This window comes from Papio anubis, chromosome 2, assembly GCF_008728515.1.
Source record: "Papio anubis isolate 15944 chromosome 2, Panubis1.0, whole genome shotgun sequence".
Lineage (NCBI taxonomy): Eukaryota > Metazoa > Chordata > Mammalia > Primates > Cercopithecidae > Papio > Papio anubis.
The window spans coordinates 53,738,147-53,755,882 of NC_044977.1; the positions used below are offsets into that span (position 1 = coordinate 53,738,147).

Sequence of the window (17,736 nt, forward strand, 5' to 3'; positions counted from 1 at the left end):
GATTTCTAGGTCAGACTCAGTTCCCAGGGGGCCACATGCACAAGTCCCTTTTCTTCAGCAATCGGGAGAAGGTCAGTGCTTTGAGGCAGGGAGCGTGGTATAGCCCACAGCCCTGTTTACAGAACCACACTCTGTATCCAGGCACATGGGAACGTGATGCCGGAGCCCTGGTGAGCAGAGAGAGGAAGAGGGCGCAGGCTGAGGGGAGGTGGGGGAGGGGCTGTTTATCATTGGCACAGTAGCTACCTGCTTTTCACTTTCAAAAGCACTAGGATCGGGAGGGCGTGGGGTGGGGGCTGGCACAGGAGACGGGAGAGAGCCAGGCATGAACTTGGCTTCTGCTTGCAGCTGTGGCTCTGACAGGTTTAGGGCTGTCTGATGAAGTGTGCATCCCTTATTTGCATGTATTTGGAAGAGGAGGAAGAAGAAGAAGAAAAGAGGAGGAGGCAGAGGAGAGCCTGGGATGGTAAGAATCCTGACATCTAACGACGTTTTTTTGTGCCATGGGCCATTTTAGCATGCTGGTATATAGCCCTTTCTGAAAATAATTCATTTAAATGCATAAAATACAATATACTGGATGACAAAGGAACATGGTTATCAAAATACTTTAAAAATCAAAATTGTGACACATACAAATATATACGATTCCATCAATGCATTAAGCAAGATCTAACATTGGATCTAGTCACTACTGTGATTTCAAAGTCGTGATGAATGTAAACAATATTGAAAAGATTGCTGTAACAACTGCAAGGTGATAGCAAAACATTAGTGATTGCTGCTGGCTGCAGAGTCATAGGTACGGCTAACACCATTGTGGCTTGCTATCTTTATACCTACTGTAAGGAAATGGATGAGAATAAAGCTGTAATGTCTTCCCCATGCAAGTTCACAGACCTCCTGAGTTCTCTTTGCACCATGGCAGGCCAGGAACTCCTGGGCTGGGCTGTTAGAGGAAGGGGCTATGGTGGAAGCTGAAGAGGTCTCTTCCACAGGGGTCTGCATGAGGCTCTGGGCCTGGGGGACTCTACCCAGCCCCACAGGTGTGAAAGAGAGGAGCCCTTTCTTGTCTCCAGGTATGCTTGGCTACAGCATCAATCCAACATCTTGAGAGACAGCTGGGGACAACACCTTGACCCCAGGCATGAGCAGGGACTGCAAATGTGGATGCTGGAGAGAGAGAGCGTGGCGGCTGCACAGGAAACTGGTGTTGCCAGGCTGGTTGGTGAGCACCTAGGAGATGTCTCTTGGGGCTTCCCAGACATATTTGGGTGAAATTTTCAGGTCAATCTAGGGCCTACACTCTAGTGAAATGTGAATTATGACTGTTATGAGGGCTTCTGTTACAAGGGGAGGAGATATAATAGTAACACTTGGTGTTTGTATACTATTTTATAGTGTAAAAATGACTCATGTGTCTCAAGATACATCAATGGTTATCCCCAAATTCACAGATGAGGAGGTTGAGGGCCTAGAGAGGGACAGGGATTTGTTCAAGGTCACATGGTTAATGAATGATGGGGCCAACTCAAGTCTTGGACTCAGTCGAGCATAAAAAAGTGGAAGAGATGAGCCTGAGAAAAGAAACTAAGGAAGGACCACTGGATACCTTGAGCATGAGACTGAGGTATAAGGACCTTGTTCTGGTGCCAATGGGAAGCTAAGTAGGTTTTTTGAGCAGGGGATTGACTTGGAAGCTTTGGGAAAATTAATCTGGTGATGGTGTGTGGTGTGGGTTGGATGGGAAGAGTGACTGGGGACTCAGAGGCATCCAGGATGTGGCTACTATTATCCAGAGAGAAACAATGACATTGTGACAAAAAACTTTGAGGACAAACTCCATACAAGGAATCCCTGACTGTCCACCTGGAAGGGTCACATGGACATCTGGTGGCATCTACTTCCAGGGCCATCCCATACGCCATGAGCGCATGTCATTCCCCACACAGGTGTCTGACCCCGGGGTGGGGGGAGTATGGGCTGAAATCCAGTCTGTGCTCCACTGGCCAAGCCAAAGTGTGGGGCTACGTCCACCCAGAGGGGTGCTGTTCTAATTTACATGAAGGTTCACTATATGCAAGTGCAGCCCTGTACACTGCCCTTTCTTTCAGCAACAGCACCCCAAATTTCCTCAGGAGTGCCACCCCTTCACCCAGTCCAGGTCATGTAGTTTAGGTGGGGCTGGACTCACCTCCAGTTCTAGTGATGGGCACATGACCCAAGCCTGGCCAATCAGGAGCACATCCTCTCTTCCACTACAGTGATTGGTTCAGGGAGAAGCACATGACCCAAGCTGGTCCAGTCAGAATTGATCCTGGAACTCTAGATGCTGACAGCCATGTTTCCCCCCATAAAAGAGTGTTTAATGAGTCCTAATGATATCATTTGAGTCCCTGGATCCAGCCATGCCTGATGTCTCCCTGGGACTTTTATGTGACCTGGTAAGTCCTTCTGACCTAGGTAATGTTTAGCTTACAGCAGCTGGCATTGGGATTTTGTTGCTTGCAACCTATCAGAAGGGTCACCTAGGTCACAGGAAACCAATCTACAGCCCATAGGCCAAATTCTGCCTACCACCTGTTTGTAGTGAGGTTTTACTGGAACACGGCCATGCCCATTTGCTCACATACTGTCTACAGTTGTAGAGCAGAATTAAGTAGTTGTGTCAGAGACCATAAGGCCCCCAAAGCCTAAATATTTACTGTATGGCATCTTACCAAAAAAACTCATTGATCCCTGACCTAGATTAATGTCTTTCTTTATTAAGGTGGAAATTGGGGCCCAGAGAAAGGCTTCCCTAAAGTTGGGGCAGAGCCAGGACTAGAAACCTGGTTTTCTGGCTCCCAGCCTAGAGCCCTTTGTGCAGTCTCTTTTTATCTCTCAGATGCTACCCCTAAATGTCCATGGGTCCCCTAGGGGTGTTTGATTCACGTGGCCATTGGATCCCTCTGCTAGTCTGAGGCAAAATTCTTTTCTGCAGCCTCCCTGTGATACACCCAGGAGGTGCAGGAGTGGGGAAATTGAAATCCATAAATAACCAAGCCTCACATTCCAGCCAGCCCGGCCTGCCTCCCTGAGGGACCTGCTAACTGGAGCTGGAGCTGACACAGAGGACAACTGTCCCATTTGGGACCCCATCCAAACCCCGCAGATGCTCTCCTGGCCATGGAGCCTGGGACCAGAGGAAGGCCGTGTTGTAAAATGCTTTTTCCATCCTCTGAGACTCCTTCATCTTAAGGGGGCCAAGAGGTGTTTGGGAACCTACCTTACGGGTCAGGGCTGGGAAAGGTCAGAGACATGAAGGATGGGCAATCAGAGAAGGCTCCCTGGAGGAGGTGGCCTGGAGTATTCAAAGATGGAATAAAAACGTTCTTGAAACCCTTTGCTCCCTTGCTGAAACCCTGTCTTCCCCCAGCTGCCTAAAATCCAGCCACATGAGTGTGCCCTGAATATGCCAAGCCCATTCCTCCATCTGCCAGCCATGTCCTTCTCTCAGAGCTTTGCACGGATGGGATGGCTCCCTTCATCGTTCGGGTCTCTGCACACTTGTCACTGCCAGCCTTCCCTGACAACCTTTCTGACAGCTGCTGCCCAGCCTGAGTCACTCTCCATCCTGCCTTCCATTTTCGTTTACTTGTATCGCTGGCCTCTAAAATAGTAAGTTCCTGGTCTGGGGCGGGGGAGATCAAGGATCTTTGTTAAGTGATGAGCTGGGGATGCAGTAGTTAACAGGGAACTTAGAATTCAGCAGTGGAGATGCAGTTGCCTTGTGGAGTGAGGGGTGCTATTCCACCATTGGGTGGGGTAGGGAACTATGGGGTCCCTGTTGTAGGAAGACTTTGCTGAGTTGGTCAGGAGTTCAACAGGGAAAGTGGGAAGGAGAAGGAAAGGGCTCCTGGTAGGGGACCAGGGAGTAAGGAGTGCAGCGGGTGTGAGGTGTGAGGAAGGAAGAGAGGAGGGAGCATGGGGTGCCAGAGCTGGAGAGGTGTACAGGCCTCATAGGGCATGTGTGAAGCTCAGTCTCATCCCAAGGGGGATGGGGCACCTGGGCAGGCGGTGGTTGAGATGTGACTTGACAAAATCACTCACAGCTCAGAAGGCTGGTTTCACGGATGTGTTAGAGGCCGGAGTCAGGGCCAAAGGGAGGTCTGTCTGAGGGAGGGTCTCTCCCTGGATGAGGAGTGAGTGTTGCCAGAGAAGACACAAAGACCTGGACTGCCTGCTCTCCCTCCCTCAGCATCCACATCTGGGGCTCCTGTCCTGCCACAACCCCTCCAGGCCGTTGGTCTGGCTAGCTTCCTGGAGGAGGTGACCTGAGCAGCCTGGACCCATTGAAAAAGGCTGAACAGGGAGGCCTTGATACAAGCCCCTGTTTAGCTGTAAGTGGACTGTGTGAGGTTGGGCACCTCTCTGAGTCTCAGTTTCTTCATCTGTCAAATGGGAACAACAGAAGTCCCTGTCTGCTGGATTTCCCGACAGGTCAATGAGATGTGTCAAGTGCTGGCACAAGGACCAGCACCCAAAGAGTGGCGATTCTCTCAGTGATTATTAGGGGCTGACTTTTTCCCACTAGAGGCCCGTTTAAGGAAGATGGGGACAGACTAGGAGGAGAGAAAAGTTGCTGGAGATTCGGGGGAGTCTGAGGCATTAAGAGATGTATCTTCTGGGGAGGCTTAGGGCTGACCTGTCTCCTATGGGGCTTGTAACCCTCAGGGCAGCACTTAGAAGGACAGTCCTGAAACTGGGAGGGGGACCCCATCTTCAGAGTTGGTAGCTAAGAACAGAAGCTGTGCATTTTCATCCTGCCACCATTCCTTTGCAGCCACAGTGTGCAGGCCAGGTGGAGACAGCCACCTTGTGGAAGGTGACAGATGGCCACAAATGAGGGGTGAATGAACCTGCTAAATCATCAGCTGGGAAATTGAGCATCTCACCTCCCATCTGCGAGAGCCTCTTCCCTGTGGAAGGGAGCGTATGCTCGGGTGTGAATGTGGGGGGCGTTCGGTGTGTATACAGACGGGTTCAGACAGTGCTGCGATGAGGGTGAGGATACACACATGCACTCCCTTCCCACATTCTTCCCATCACACGTGCTCTGGCACCTGCCCATTGGGCCACAGGCTTTTGCACACAGTGATCACGCATTTTTGTGTGAAACACAAAGCCTCTATGTGTTCGCACCCAGAAGCAAAGCAGATTTGCACGCTGGCTCTTTTTCACTTGGACCCACGTGCAAGGGAAAAGTCAAGGAAGCCATGTGCTTTTCCTCATGGAATCACAGGGGTATAGGCTGTGTCCTTGTTCACAGGTATTTCCTGGCCTTCCCCAAGAGAGGATTCCACTTCCCATCCTGTTGTAGTCAGGCTCGGCTGTGTGTCCACTCTGGCCGTAGAATAGGGTGGAAAAGCAAGGTGTCGCTTCTGGGCAGGAGCCTTGAAAACCAGCTCATGGCTCCTTCATGCTCTTTTCCCTCTGCCACAGTGACCCGCAATATTCCAGCCAGATGCTGCCCATGTCCTCTAGGTCCTGGGATGTAGCTGAAAGAGCAGAGCCATAGGTGTTCTGCAAATTAACTGGTAGATGCTGAGAAGTAAATCTGTGCCACTGTGAGCTGTTGAGACTGGGGGCCGTTTGTCACTGCAGCATCACCAGTCGTAGCCGACTGAAACTACACCCCCCAACTCCTGCTGGGTTCACACGCACCACCCACAGACTCACATTGGTCTCACATCCTTTACACACATCCACACGCTCATGTACACTCACACTGGGCATGTGCACACACATACATGCTTCCCCTGGGCTCACACACACACTCCTGCTGGACTCACACAGGCTCACACTAAGTACACACAACCACATTCCCCTGAGCTCACACACACCCTCACACTCTCACACACACACTGGGCACACACACACACACACACTCCCCTGGGCTCACGCACTTTCCCTAGCACGCTCCAGGTGAGTGTGACGTGCGCAGTGCCTCCAGCCTCTGATCGGGACCAGGGAGGGGTGGGAACAGCATGAGGTGGGAAGCAGATGTTGACTCCCTGGTGGAAATGCAGTTGAATCATTTCATCAGAAGGGGCTTTTATGTTGTCAAAGGACACAGACCTCAACCTTGGCTGAGTGGGCAGTTTTCTGAGAACAAGGAGGCTTTCCTGGGGAGTCAGGAGTTGGAAAACTTGGCTTTGCGCCTCCCGTGGCTGTATGACCCGTGACTGTCCTTGGTCTGCCCCTCTCTGGAGACAAGAATGACTTTGAATCCAGGAAGGGAGGCTGGTCAAATGCGAATAACAATGAACAGCCCAAATGCAACCTTTGCTCCTCCTGGAGGGCACTCACTGCATGCCCAGTGTTCAGTTTGTGAATCTGGTTCATGGAATCCCTCAGCAGCCCTCCACGAAGGTGTTTGGGTTAAAGTACCCTCAACAGATATTGGTGGGTGGCTCCCAGGCTGCAAAACTCGTGCTGGATGTGGATGTGGTGATACCATCCTGATCCCCTCCATAGACACACCTGACTAGACCCTATGACAGGAGTGGGTAGTCTTGATCTTGGGATGGAGGGATGTAGGCATCCCGCCACGTCCTGGGGAGTTTGGGAAGACTCATCTCTGGCAGGGCTTCTATAGCTGAGCTTCCAGGCACTGGTGAGGGATGGGCTTTGATGCCAGGAAGACCTGGATCCAAGTCCCAACTCCTTTACTTTCTGGCTGTGGGACCTTGGGGGAAAGGACTTCACTTGACTGGACCTCAGTTTCCTCATCTGTAAAATGGATGTAATCATTGCTGTAATCATGGTTGGGCTGTTGTGAGGATGAAATGAGAAGATACTCAGAGCAGGCTCAGGCAGGGTCAGTCTGTGCCTCTTTACTTGATGCTTCTTCTTCCAGGAAGCATTCGTTGATTTCTTCTTCTTCCAAACTCACAGAGCACTTTGTATCTGATTAAAGCACCTTTGTATCTGATTATCACATTCTGGCATAAGTTATAGTCCACTCATGCATAAATTTGTTCAGCATTTTGTTAAGCACCTTCTCTGTACCAGCTTCTAGGCTGGGGGCTGGGGTGTGGAGTTGAACAAGGTGAGATTGAAACCCTCCCAGAAATGACCTCCCATTGACATGTAATCAACCTGAGGGCTGTGGCTATACTGTGTTCACCTTCCTGTCCTTCCTTCAGCCTACACAGTGTCAAGAGGAACAGAATAGGAAGGGCTCAGGCCTCATTTGAGCCCAGGCTTGGTTACATTCTTGTTAAGTGGCCTTGAGAAAGCCCCTGCTCCTCCCTGAGCCTCAGTTTCTCCATCTGCAAAATGGCAGAGATTGGAACAGATCCTCTCCAAATGCCACTGGGCTCTGTCACTCAAGAGCTACCAAGAATGAGTCTGCCCTCACTGGCGGCCTAGAGCCCACCCACTATGCTCACCTCCCCCCCGGCTCTGAGGGTGCCCTGCCAAGGGCAGTGAGGGAAAGGTTCATGCTGGAGCTTTCAGGAGGCCGCCCTTTATTCGGAGTGGCTTTAATTAGCATCTGCGGGCTGATCAGAGTCTGAGTATTAATGAGCCATTGAGTCACAGCCAGTTTTCCAGTGTGCTGTGTTTTTGATGAATTAATCACTTCTGACAGCTCCAAACGCCAACTCTGTGCTCACCCCAAGCCAGGCTGGGGTGCCATTGGTTGTGCCATCCGGGGCCTATGCTGGCCAAACTGCCGACGGCACCCCCTACTCCATCAGGATGTCTAGCAGCCCAACCTGGTCCCTTGGCCTCCTCCATCTGGATCCAGCCTCTCTCTCCATCTCACCCATCACTTTTCCTTGCTCCCCAATCCACTCCCATAGCACTGTCAAGTCACTCGGCCTCCTCGCTGGAATGGCAGCCTCTCTCCTTACTCCTGCCCTCCAATGGAAGGAAATAATCTCTCCGGTCTTTTGAGTAACAATGTGAGGAAAATCATATGCTATCAGCAGCAGACGTCCCCCAAAGGAGAGACCTGTTTTATTTGGATGAATGCCTGTATACTTTTTTATGGAGACTAGGGGTAAGATCTCCAGTGGGAATGCTGGACTAATTACCACTTGAGGGATGCACATCGAGGGTGGAGTGGAATTGCTCCAACAGTAGAGGGGATTTTTAGAGACTGCATAGGAAGAAAAAAGAAGAGACGTGGGCACACTCTGCCTCCTTCCCCCGTGGCCTCCTGGAAGTTCCAGGGATGCACCATGTCCTTTCAGACCCCTGGGCCTTTGCCCAAGCTCTTCCCTCCACCTGGAATGCCCAGGCCTGTCTTCTTGGTTTGAGAAAACTCCTAATTATGCTTCAAAAACCCAGCTCTAATGTCTACTCTACCTTCTACAGTGAACTCTTTCTGAGTTTCCACTCAACTCTGAAAAGATTGCCTGTGAGGCACTTATAATCTTGTTCTGGATCTGTTGGTGTACACATCTGCCTCCCCTGGTAGCCTGGCTGAGAGCTCCTGAGGACAGGTACCTTGTCTTATGCACCATTGTGGCTCCAGAGTCAGGCACATAGCATGTCATGGAGCGGTGTGCAGGGAATGGTGGGAAATAAATGGAATTAGTCAAATCCCTGTGGAAGATTGAAGGGATGTCTTCTGGGAATAGTTGAAAACATTCATCCTGGATTTCAGTTGTGTGTGCCTCCTGGCCTAGAAGCCCCATGTGGGCAGGGCTGAGGTCTGAGTCCTCTTGGGTTCCATAGCATGGCCCAGCTCACGGGTGGTGGGTGAGTGGAGAAACCAGGGCACATGGAACTGTATGAGGCTAGATGGCTGAACCAGAGGGGAGCTCAGGGGGCTGAAAACAGGAAGAGCCCTGGCTCCTTCACCTGGTGTCTTTCCCTCACCAGGCTCCATCACTCCCCCAGGCGCAGAGCCTGGGATGCAGCTCTCTCAGGGTGTCCAGTCTTGACTCTGCCAAGAAATGGAGCACAGAACATGTCCCCCATCAGACGGTTACATGTAGGCAGAATCAGCATTAGAACACACAGCCCCAGCTCCATCACTTCTCCACTCTGTGTCTTTGGGCAGATGACTTAACCTTTTTGAGCGTCATTTTCCACGTCTGCAAAATAGGCCTATTGATGGGAATTACTTCATAGGGCTGTTGTATGAATTAAATGAACTAATGAATAGACTAGAAAGTATTCAGTAATGTGTCCTGCCCACAGTTGATGTTCATACAAGGGCCATTTCTTTTCTTCTTTTCCCTTCCCTTCCTTCATTTTTCTCTCCTTTCACCTCCTATGTTCCTTCCTCTCTAACTTCCCAATTTACAACACAAAGGCAGAGAGAGAGAGAGAGAGAGAGAGAGGAGGAGAGAGAAAAAAAATGCTTGATTCAAAATGCTCTGATGGGGGGTAGGTTTCAGCATCTGTCAGCCACATTTTTGACCAGTACCCCTAAGGTGTCTTCATAGGCAGCTGTGAGTCTCCCCCACTCCAGAGCAGGGGAGCCTTCATCTCTGTGTTATTATTTCAGAAACTGTGTGCTGTTTTTGAGTAAGAGTGTCATGGCCTGGGCTCTGCAGCCCAGGGGCTGGAGGACGATGAGAAGGACTCCCCGGGATGGCCCGAGGCCTCTTGAAAGCAGCACTCTGAGGGACAACTGTTGTCACAAGGCTTCTGATCATCTTCTGCACAGGGCTTGCTTTCATGTCTGTGATCACAGCTGCTCCCTGGGGCTGTGCTGGCAGGGTGGGAACACAGGGGTGGAGGGGCAGCTGCAGACACAGCCAAGACCAGCATCTCCCGCCAGGCCCAGCTGCTGTGTCCTGGGCTTGAATTCCACTCTTTGCAGTGTGGGCTTCACCAGCTTCCCTTTAAACTCTTGCCCCTTGTCTCCCCATTAAAGTAAGTGGCTCAGGCTCATCTGTGAGAAGGTACAAGGACACTCATTGATTCTTTCATTCACTTGCTCATTCATTCATTCACATATTACTTTCTTTTCCTCTCATCCTGGTAGTCAGAGTGACTCTGTTCAACGCAAGTCAGACCACGTTGCTCCTCTGCTCCGAAGCCACCTCACTCAGAGTAGAAATCAGAGTCCCTGCAGTGACCTGTATGACCCAGCTCCCATCCCCTGAGATGACCAGCTCCTAGTCTCAGCCACACAGTCCTGTTCTGGACACTCTGGGGGCAGACTCTTTTTTTTTTTTTTTTTTTTGAGACAGATTCTTGCTCTGTTGCCCAGGATGGAGTGCGGTGGCGCGATCTCAGCTCACTGCAACCTCCATCTCCTGGGTTCAAGCAATTCTTGTGTCTCAGCCTCCTTAGTAGCTCCTTAGGATCACAGGTGTGCACTACCACACCCGGCTAATTTTGCTCTTTTTAGTAGAGATGCAGTTTCACCATGTTGGGCAGGCTGGTCTCAAGCAATCTGCCAGCCTTGGCCTCCCAAAGTGCTAGGATTACAGGCGTAGGCCACCATGCCCAGCCCTGGGAAGACTCTTGCTTCAGCATTTCGTACTTGCTGTTCCCTCTACCTAGGACTCGGTGACCTCAGATAGCCACATGGATCCCTTCTCCTCTCACCTCCTTCGAGTCTTGGCTTCAATGCTGTCATCTCTGGGAACTCTTTTTTTTTTTTTTTTTTTTTTTGAGACGGACTCTCACTCTGTCCCACTGGCTGGAGTGCAGTGGCGCGATCTCGGCTCACTGCAAGCTCCACCTCCGGGGTTTACGCCATTCTCCTGCCTCAGCCTCCTGAGTAGCTGGAACTACAGGCGCCCGCCACCGCGCCCGGCTAATTTTTTGTATTTTTAGTAGAGACGGGGTTTCACCGTGGTCTCGATCTCCTGACCTTGTGATCCGCCCACCTCAGCCTCCCAAAGTGCTGGGATTACAGGCGTGAGCCACCGCGCCCGGCCTGGGAAGTCTTTTTTGAATTATCTATTCTATTGTATTCTCTATCTCTCCCCATCCCAGTATTCCCTGTCCCCTGCCCCTTCTCCACAGCATTTATTGCGTTTTAAGACCCCACACATTTTGTTTATCAATTTTGTTTATTGTTTGTCTTCTTCTCCTAGAATTGAAGCTATATTAGGGCAGGAATTTTAATTTATTTTATTTGCCTATTAGTGATGAGACCTTGGGAAAGTTAAGTCACCTCTATGCCTCCGTTTCCTCATCTGTAAAATGCAGGCAGCAGTTCTCACAATCTCACAGCTCTGTTGCCGGGGCTATGAAGGGCAGACCCCCAGGCACAGTCTAAACACACACGCATCATGGGAGGCTCCAACCTGCTGATGGGTGATTAATTGATTAATGGTGCGTATCAGATGATGGTGGTGTGGGTAGCTCCCCCTGCAATGCCCTTCAGCCCTCCACCCAAGGGGCTTCTCTTGGCTGTGCAGGGGAGGCTGGACATGCGGGAGCTTCTCAGCCCTGGTCGCAGCCCTTGACCAGTGAGGGAGAGGGACAGAAGTGGGAGGATGAGTACCCAGCTTGCTGCCCTTCTGTGGGATGGCCCCAAGGTGTGGTCTGCGCAGGAGGGATTAAGACTGCATTGCTGCCGGTTGTGACCTGTTCTGAAATAGACTATTTGCTTCCTTTCCTTCTCCTCCTCCCTGCCCCACTAGTGCTTCCTCCTAAATTTAACTGCTCGCTTGTCTCAAGGTCTGTTTCTGGGGGAATCCAAACTTGAAGACAGGTGGACTCTTGGGGGAGCACTTCATGGGGAACACGCACCATCCCTTTCCCACCAGCTTAGCCAAGCTTCTCCAGTCAACAGCTCTCTCTGTGGTTTTCTTAAAAATGTCCTTGCAGTTGTCCTACAAAATTCTACCTGGACCACATGGGAGAGGAGGTATTAATGAAAATAGTGGAGCATTTTCTTCCTTCCAACTAGAACTGTCATAGGCCTGGCGAGTGTTTATTTGGCTGAATCAAAAGACTACTAAGAGGAAAGTGTCTTGTGTGTGGGGATAGCAGGGGGATTCTTCTATAGATTCCTCAGGCCATATATGGTGTGGGGAGGGACTTTGAAATACATTGGGCCTGAGATACAGGAAGAGCTCCACTGGCTCCTGAACTAGCTTATGGACTCAAGTGTTCATTCGTTCATTTGTTCATCATACTTTTATGAGCCTCCACCCCATCTGCCAGGGTCCAAGGTTGCATCGGGGAGCAGGACAGACATGGCCCTAGGACAACACGGCCACCCCAAGGGCTGTGGTAGCTCCAAGCCTCAGGAGTCTAGAAGTCTATTGGACTGGGGCCCTGGGGAAGGGAACTGAGCCCATCCTCCTAGGGTCCTTAGCACTCCTCTGGGCCGTGGCATCATCAATCACTGTTTGCACCCTTGGTTGGTGGTGTTGGTACCATCTTGGCCACATCATGGAGGTCCTTTTATACCTCCTGGTCTTGCAAAGTTCCGTAATTACCTACTTGAAAGGGCAATAGAACTGTGATGTGATTTGCTCATCCAAGTAGGGAGAGAAACCAAGTCCTGGCTTCTGCCTTGTTATGTAGAGCCTGTGTTCCCAGAAGAGAATCAAGGGTGCAGAGAACCAAGCCTGAGAGAGAAATTTCCAACAAAAGTCAGAGAGTGGCCCAGAGCCAATGGGATGGAAACAAGAGGTCTTTAGGGACAATTTAGATTCCAAGCTTCACTCCCTAGATACAGGTCTTTGGTTGTTTGCACTCCACCAAACCACCTGTTTGTCATAGAGTGGGGCGCATGTGTGTGCATGTGTGCATGCGCATGTGTGTGTTGGGAGGGGTGTGGCAGTGTAGGATAATGGTTCAGAACTTTGGGCCTTTGGAGCTGGGTAACCAGTAGTAACAGTGAACCTCTGCCCAGTACTGACCATGTACCAGGGACTGTGCTGAGTGTGCTACATGTGGGATTTTATTTAATCTTCCCATCAACTCCACAAGAGAGTGCATTAGCCAGGTTCCTAGTGGGAAATAGAAGACGCACACACAGGGGGAAATTGAGAAGCATTTAACGAGAGGATGATGAGGTGTCTGAGGTCAGCAACCATGGATTTAGATGGACCAAGGGAAGGAGATGTTTGGAGCACTGCAAGAGTGGTCGTAGCTCTAGGAGAGGGCTGCCTGACACAGCTGTGGCTTCCACACAGGTTTCCATGCAAGGATGGAGCTTTTGCTTCCATGCAGGGGCAGAGATGTGCCCCAGTTTCTGTGACCCAACAGGGAAGGAGCAGGGGGAAGACATTCCCCTGGGGAGTGAGCAGCCTTCGGATCCAAGCACCCACTCCTCCTGCTCTCCTGTCCCCTGCCAGGGCCGCCCATCAGCTGAACCCAGCTATACATATCAGAAGACAAAGGATCCTGTCGGTGTAGCCCTTATAAGCCTGCTTCATGCACCATACGGTGGGTGGAGAAGAGTGGAGAGCAGGCCAAAAAGGAGAAACAGCATCTTTGGGAGACGGAGGTGTATTATTCTTCTCTTGCAGGATTGGTTATGTGATTTGAGGGGCTCAGTGCAAAATGAAAATACTGGCCCCCTTGTTTAAAAATTGCTAAGAATTTCAAGACAGCGATTGAAGAGCATACTGTGCATAAACTAAGTCACATACTCACGGAGCCTGCCTTGTTTCCGTGTTACAAACTGAGTAATAGAGAGGTAAGGCACTTCTCAAAGACGGTTATGAGTCCTGGCTCTGCCCCTTTCTAGCTGTGGAGCCTCAGACAAATCACTTTACTAATATGCAGGAGGGCCTCAAGACATCTAAGTACTGTGTAGTCCTTGCTAAGAAGGAGGGGAGCAACCAGGGCCAGGCCCACGCCTTTGGAAACTGTCCAAGGTTCTGATACCACATTGCTCCCAGGGCCCTACACATCTCATGGATGCAGAAGTTGGCGGGAACTTTTGACATAATCTGCTCCCATTCCCAGTCTGTTTCTGGGCTCATATGAACATCAGAGCAATGAGTCCTGCAGTGTTATTATCTGGAGCTTGAGAAGTTTTGTGCTGAGCTGGAAAGAACACAGGAATGAGAATCTGCAAGTAGGGATTTACCAAGAGTGGTGTTGACATCATCTCATTTCATCCCAACCAGCCATCAGAATGACCATCATAGCCACATCACCACACCACCAGCAGCTTTATTGAACACTTACTGTGTGCCAGGCATAACCACTGCACAATTACTCTATCATGAAAGTGTTGATGCCATCCCCACTTACAGACCAGGAAACTTGGGTCGAGAGAGAGGAAGTCACAGCTGAAGATGCTGGTGTTAGGGCCCATAGAGGCAACCTTCGACCAATGATGAATGAGGATTGGATGGGAAAATGCCCCCAGCATCCTCACCTGTTTGTTGGAGATAACTCTGAGACATGTTCTACACTTTCTCCCAGCGTTCCCCTGTGGGATTAGCCTCTCGGTGCCCACAGTGGGACCTGGCTTGATATCACATCCACTATTGACCTCTATGGCTCCCCCCATCTTACTTTCTGTGAACTCCACCTGGTATCCATATCCTTGCAGCCCCTCCCACACTGTATTAGTGTTGGACTCTGTAGCCAGTAGAATATGACAAAAGTGATGGTATGTCACTTCTGAGATTAGGCTATAAAAGACATTATAGCTTCAGTCTTGATTTCTCTCTCTCTGTCTCTGTCTGATTTCTCTATCTCTCAGATCACTCACTCTGGAGAAAATCCTGCTTTCCTGTCATGGGAAGCCAGATGGAGAGGCCCATGTAGTGAGGAACTGAAGCTTGTGGCCCTGAGTAATGACCTGAGAGAGTTTGGCAGTGGATCCTGTAGCCTTGGTTAAGCCTTCAGATGACTGGAGCACTGGCTGACTCCTTGACTGCAACCCCGTGAGGGTCCCTGAGTCAGAACCACCCAGCTAAGCCACTCGCAGATTCCTGACCCTCAGAAACCATTAGGTAATAAGTCTCGGTTGTTTTAAGCTGCTAAATTTTGGGATAATTTGTTTTACAATAGATAATATTAATAAATTTTCTCACTTCATTATCAATATGTCCTGGGTTTACCTCCCAAATGAACTTTTTAGGCTTGAATCCTTGTTTCAGGGGCAGCTTCCAGGGGAACCCAAATTTAGTCCCTTGCCAGGGGCGCTTACCTCGTAAGTGGAGAACAAGAATTCAGACCCAGAGCACATGGAGTGACCGCCCAGGGGCCCTGCACTGTAGATGTGTCGGCCACTCCTGGCTTCTGCTGCTAGTGCCTTGGCGATAGGGACTAGCTCTTGAGGGTCCTCAGCTCAATGCCTTCCATGTGCTAGGTGCTCAGTTTGTGATGCTTCTCTTCTACTTCCTGCCCTCTCTTATGGAAGCTTGGCTTTGTCAAGCTTAACTCTCCTGTATTAAACTGAGACTTAAGAGCATGATCTCTGGATTTAGGCTTCCTGCATTCAAATCCTGGCTCTGGGACTCACTATCAGGTTGATGTTGAATAAGTTATTTAACCATTTCTCTGCCTCTGTTTCTTCCTCTATAAAATGGGGATAATGGTAGCCACCTAACAGTCTCATGAGGAGAACTAAACAAATGTCTGTATAGTTGTGGTAAACTCCCAGCACACAGTGAGTCTAGAGAAGGGTTGCTTTACTCTGATTAGTTCATGCCTCTCCCCAGTCTCGCTGAACACACCCATCGGAAGGGTACAAATATTAGGCAGTCAGTGCCTGCCATGATTTGAGAGATGACTTTGAGAGATTGTTTTTCAATTCCCAGGGCCCCCTAGGTATCCTTACCAGTCATGTATGGCTTCAGATGAGCTCTCGTCTTACTTTGACAACCCAGAGAACAGACCCTTTTGGGGGTGGGAAGGTGGATAAGCAGCTTAGAAGATGGGAGTATGCTTCGTGAACTTCACTTTTTTTTTTTTTTTTTTGCCAAGAACAAATCCTGGCTGCCTTCCCAGCAGGTGCTCAGTAAGTACACATCAAAGGGATAGATTGGAGAAATGCCAAGATGAACATCACTGCCTTGAAGACAGGCGTGCATTTTACATAAAATAACGTCTCCAGAAGCACTCATACAATAATACCTCCAAATACACAGGCATTTCCTACCCTCTTCTCTTCCTTCTGTGCTGGTGGCCCCCAACTTCCTGGCTGGAGTTGCTCTCTCCATTGGAAACCCCGAAGGCCCCATAGTTCATATTCATCTCCCACATTAGGTGAGGAATATTGGCCCATATATTCCCTGATTATGCTAATTAACTAGTTTTTTTTCTTTTTTTTTTTTTTTTTAAGGAGACAATTATTACCTTCAGTTTGACAGTTTCTAGCTCCATTAGCAGTCACAGCTGCCAGCATCTTGGTGCTGATAGTTACCTTGAATTGCTCGGAGAAAGACAATGATTGTCAGACTGCATCCCCAGCCTTTCTTGCAGTGGAAGTGATGGGTCACTGGGCTCTGTAGTTTCCACAGTGAGCTGGAGTCTAGGGAGGTGAGGCCACAGCTGGCAAAGTCACCAGCTCTGACTGTGGTCTAGGCAAAGGCAATTAGGTTGGAGCAGGATGAGTGAAGATCCAGACAGCTGAGGCTGCTGCTCTGGGATTCAATGAGCCATGAGGACAGGAAGCGATGTCAGGGGCAATTCTCCCTGTTCATCTAGCGCTCCATGTGGACCAAGTGCCTCGGTGACGCTGATGGGCCCCTCTTCCCACATGGACATCGCTTTCCATGGCTCCGAAACATTCTGTGCCCAGGGCCCATGGCTTCTCCTAACGCTTGGCTCCTGGGTTCTGCAAACTCATGGCAAACTATTCCCACAGCCCGCAGCATGTCTTTTTTCCTTTTGATTTAGAATTTTTAAAAAATCTCTCTTTTTTATTTAAGAGAGAAGGTCTTACTCTGTCACCCAGGCTGGAGGGTAGTGGCGTGATCACAGCCACTGCACTGCAACTTCAAATTCCTGGGCTTGAGTGATCCTCCCACCCCAGCCTCCTGAGTAGCTGGGACTACAGGTGCACACCACCATGCCTGGCTCATTTGTTGAAAGTTATTTTTTGTAGAGACCGGGCCTGATTATGTTGCCCAGGCTAGTCTCAAGCTCCAGGCAATCCTCCCACCTCAGCCTCCCAAAGTGTTGGGATTACAGGTATGAGCCACTTTGTCCACCCTAATTTTTAAAAATTTTTTGATAAACATTTTTTTCTTTTTTATACTGTCATTGACTAGGTAGGCTCGTGATTTATTAATAATTCACGGGAATGACTTCATTTACCTTTGACAGTTCCATAATGCTTCTGACAGTTACTTTATTTTTGTCTCGGAGGGTGGGAGGGGCTCAGGCACCCACCCAGAGCTGCCTTCCCTAATGTTCTGCTTATGAGCAGTGGGTGCACCTGTGGCAGGGCAAAGGGGAGGCCCTCAGGAACTCACCTTCCACCTTGCATCAAGGACAAGGGACTGACCAGCACCACCAAAGGGACAGTAACGGGGGAAGGTGGGAGTCTGGGTCCATAGTCTCTGGCTCCCACTTCATGTCATCTCAGCTATAATCATAGTCCTCCTTTAGAGAGACTTTCTCTGTGCCGGATGCTGGGCTTTATAAAAGCATTTTGTGCTCATTTTTCCCCCAACACCCAGTAAAATCCTGAGAAGGAGAAATCCTTGGCCCATTTTACAGACTAGGATACTGAAACTTAGAGATCTCAAGGCCCCTTCCCAAAGCCTGTGAGTAATGGATCCAGGATTTGAACTTGAGAGTCTACATAAACCCCCCTCCCCTGCCACACTCCACTACCCCATCTATAGA

At 49.9% G+C, this 17,736-nt stretch overlaps 1 long non-coding RNA gene across 1 annotated transcript; it reads left to right on the forward strand.

Annotated features, from left to right (window-relative positions):
* The first annotated feature begins 305 nt into the window (after positions 1-305).
* On the forward strand, positions 306-16,851 carry LOC116273740. The gene is made up of 3 exons (XR_004182094.1): positions 306-2,444; positions 3,419-3,660; positions 14,639-16,851. It is a non-coding gene; the product is annotated as an uncharacterized LOC116273740 (long non-coding RNA).
* The last annotated feature ends 885 nt before the right edge of the window (positions 16,852-17,736 follow it).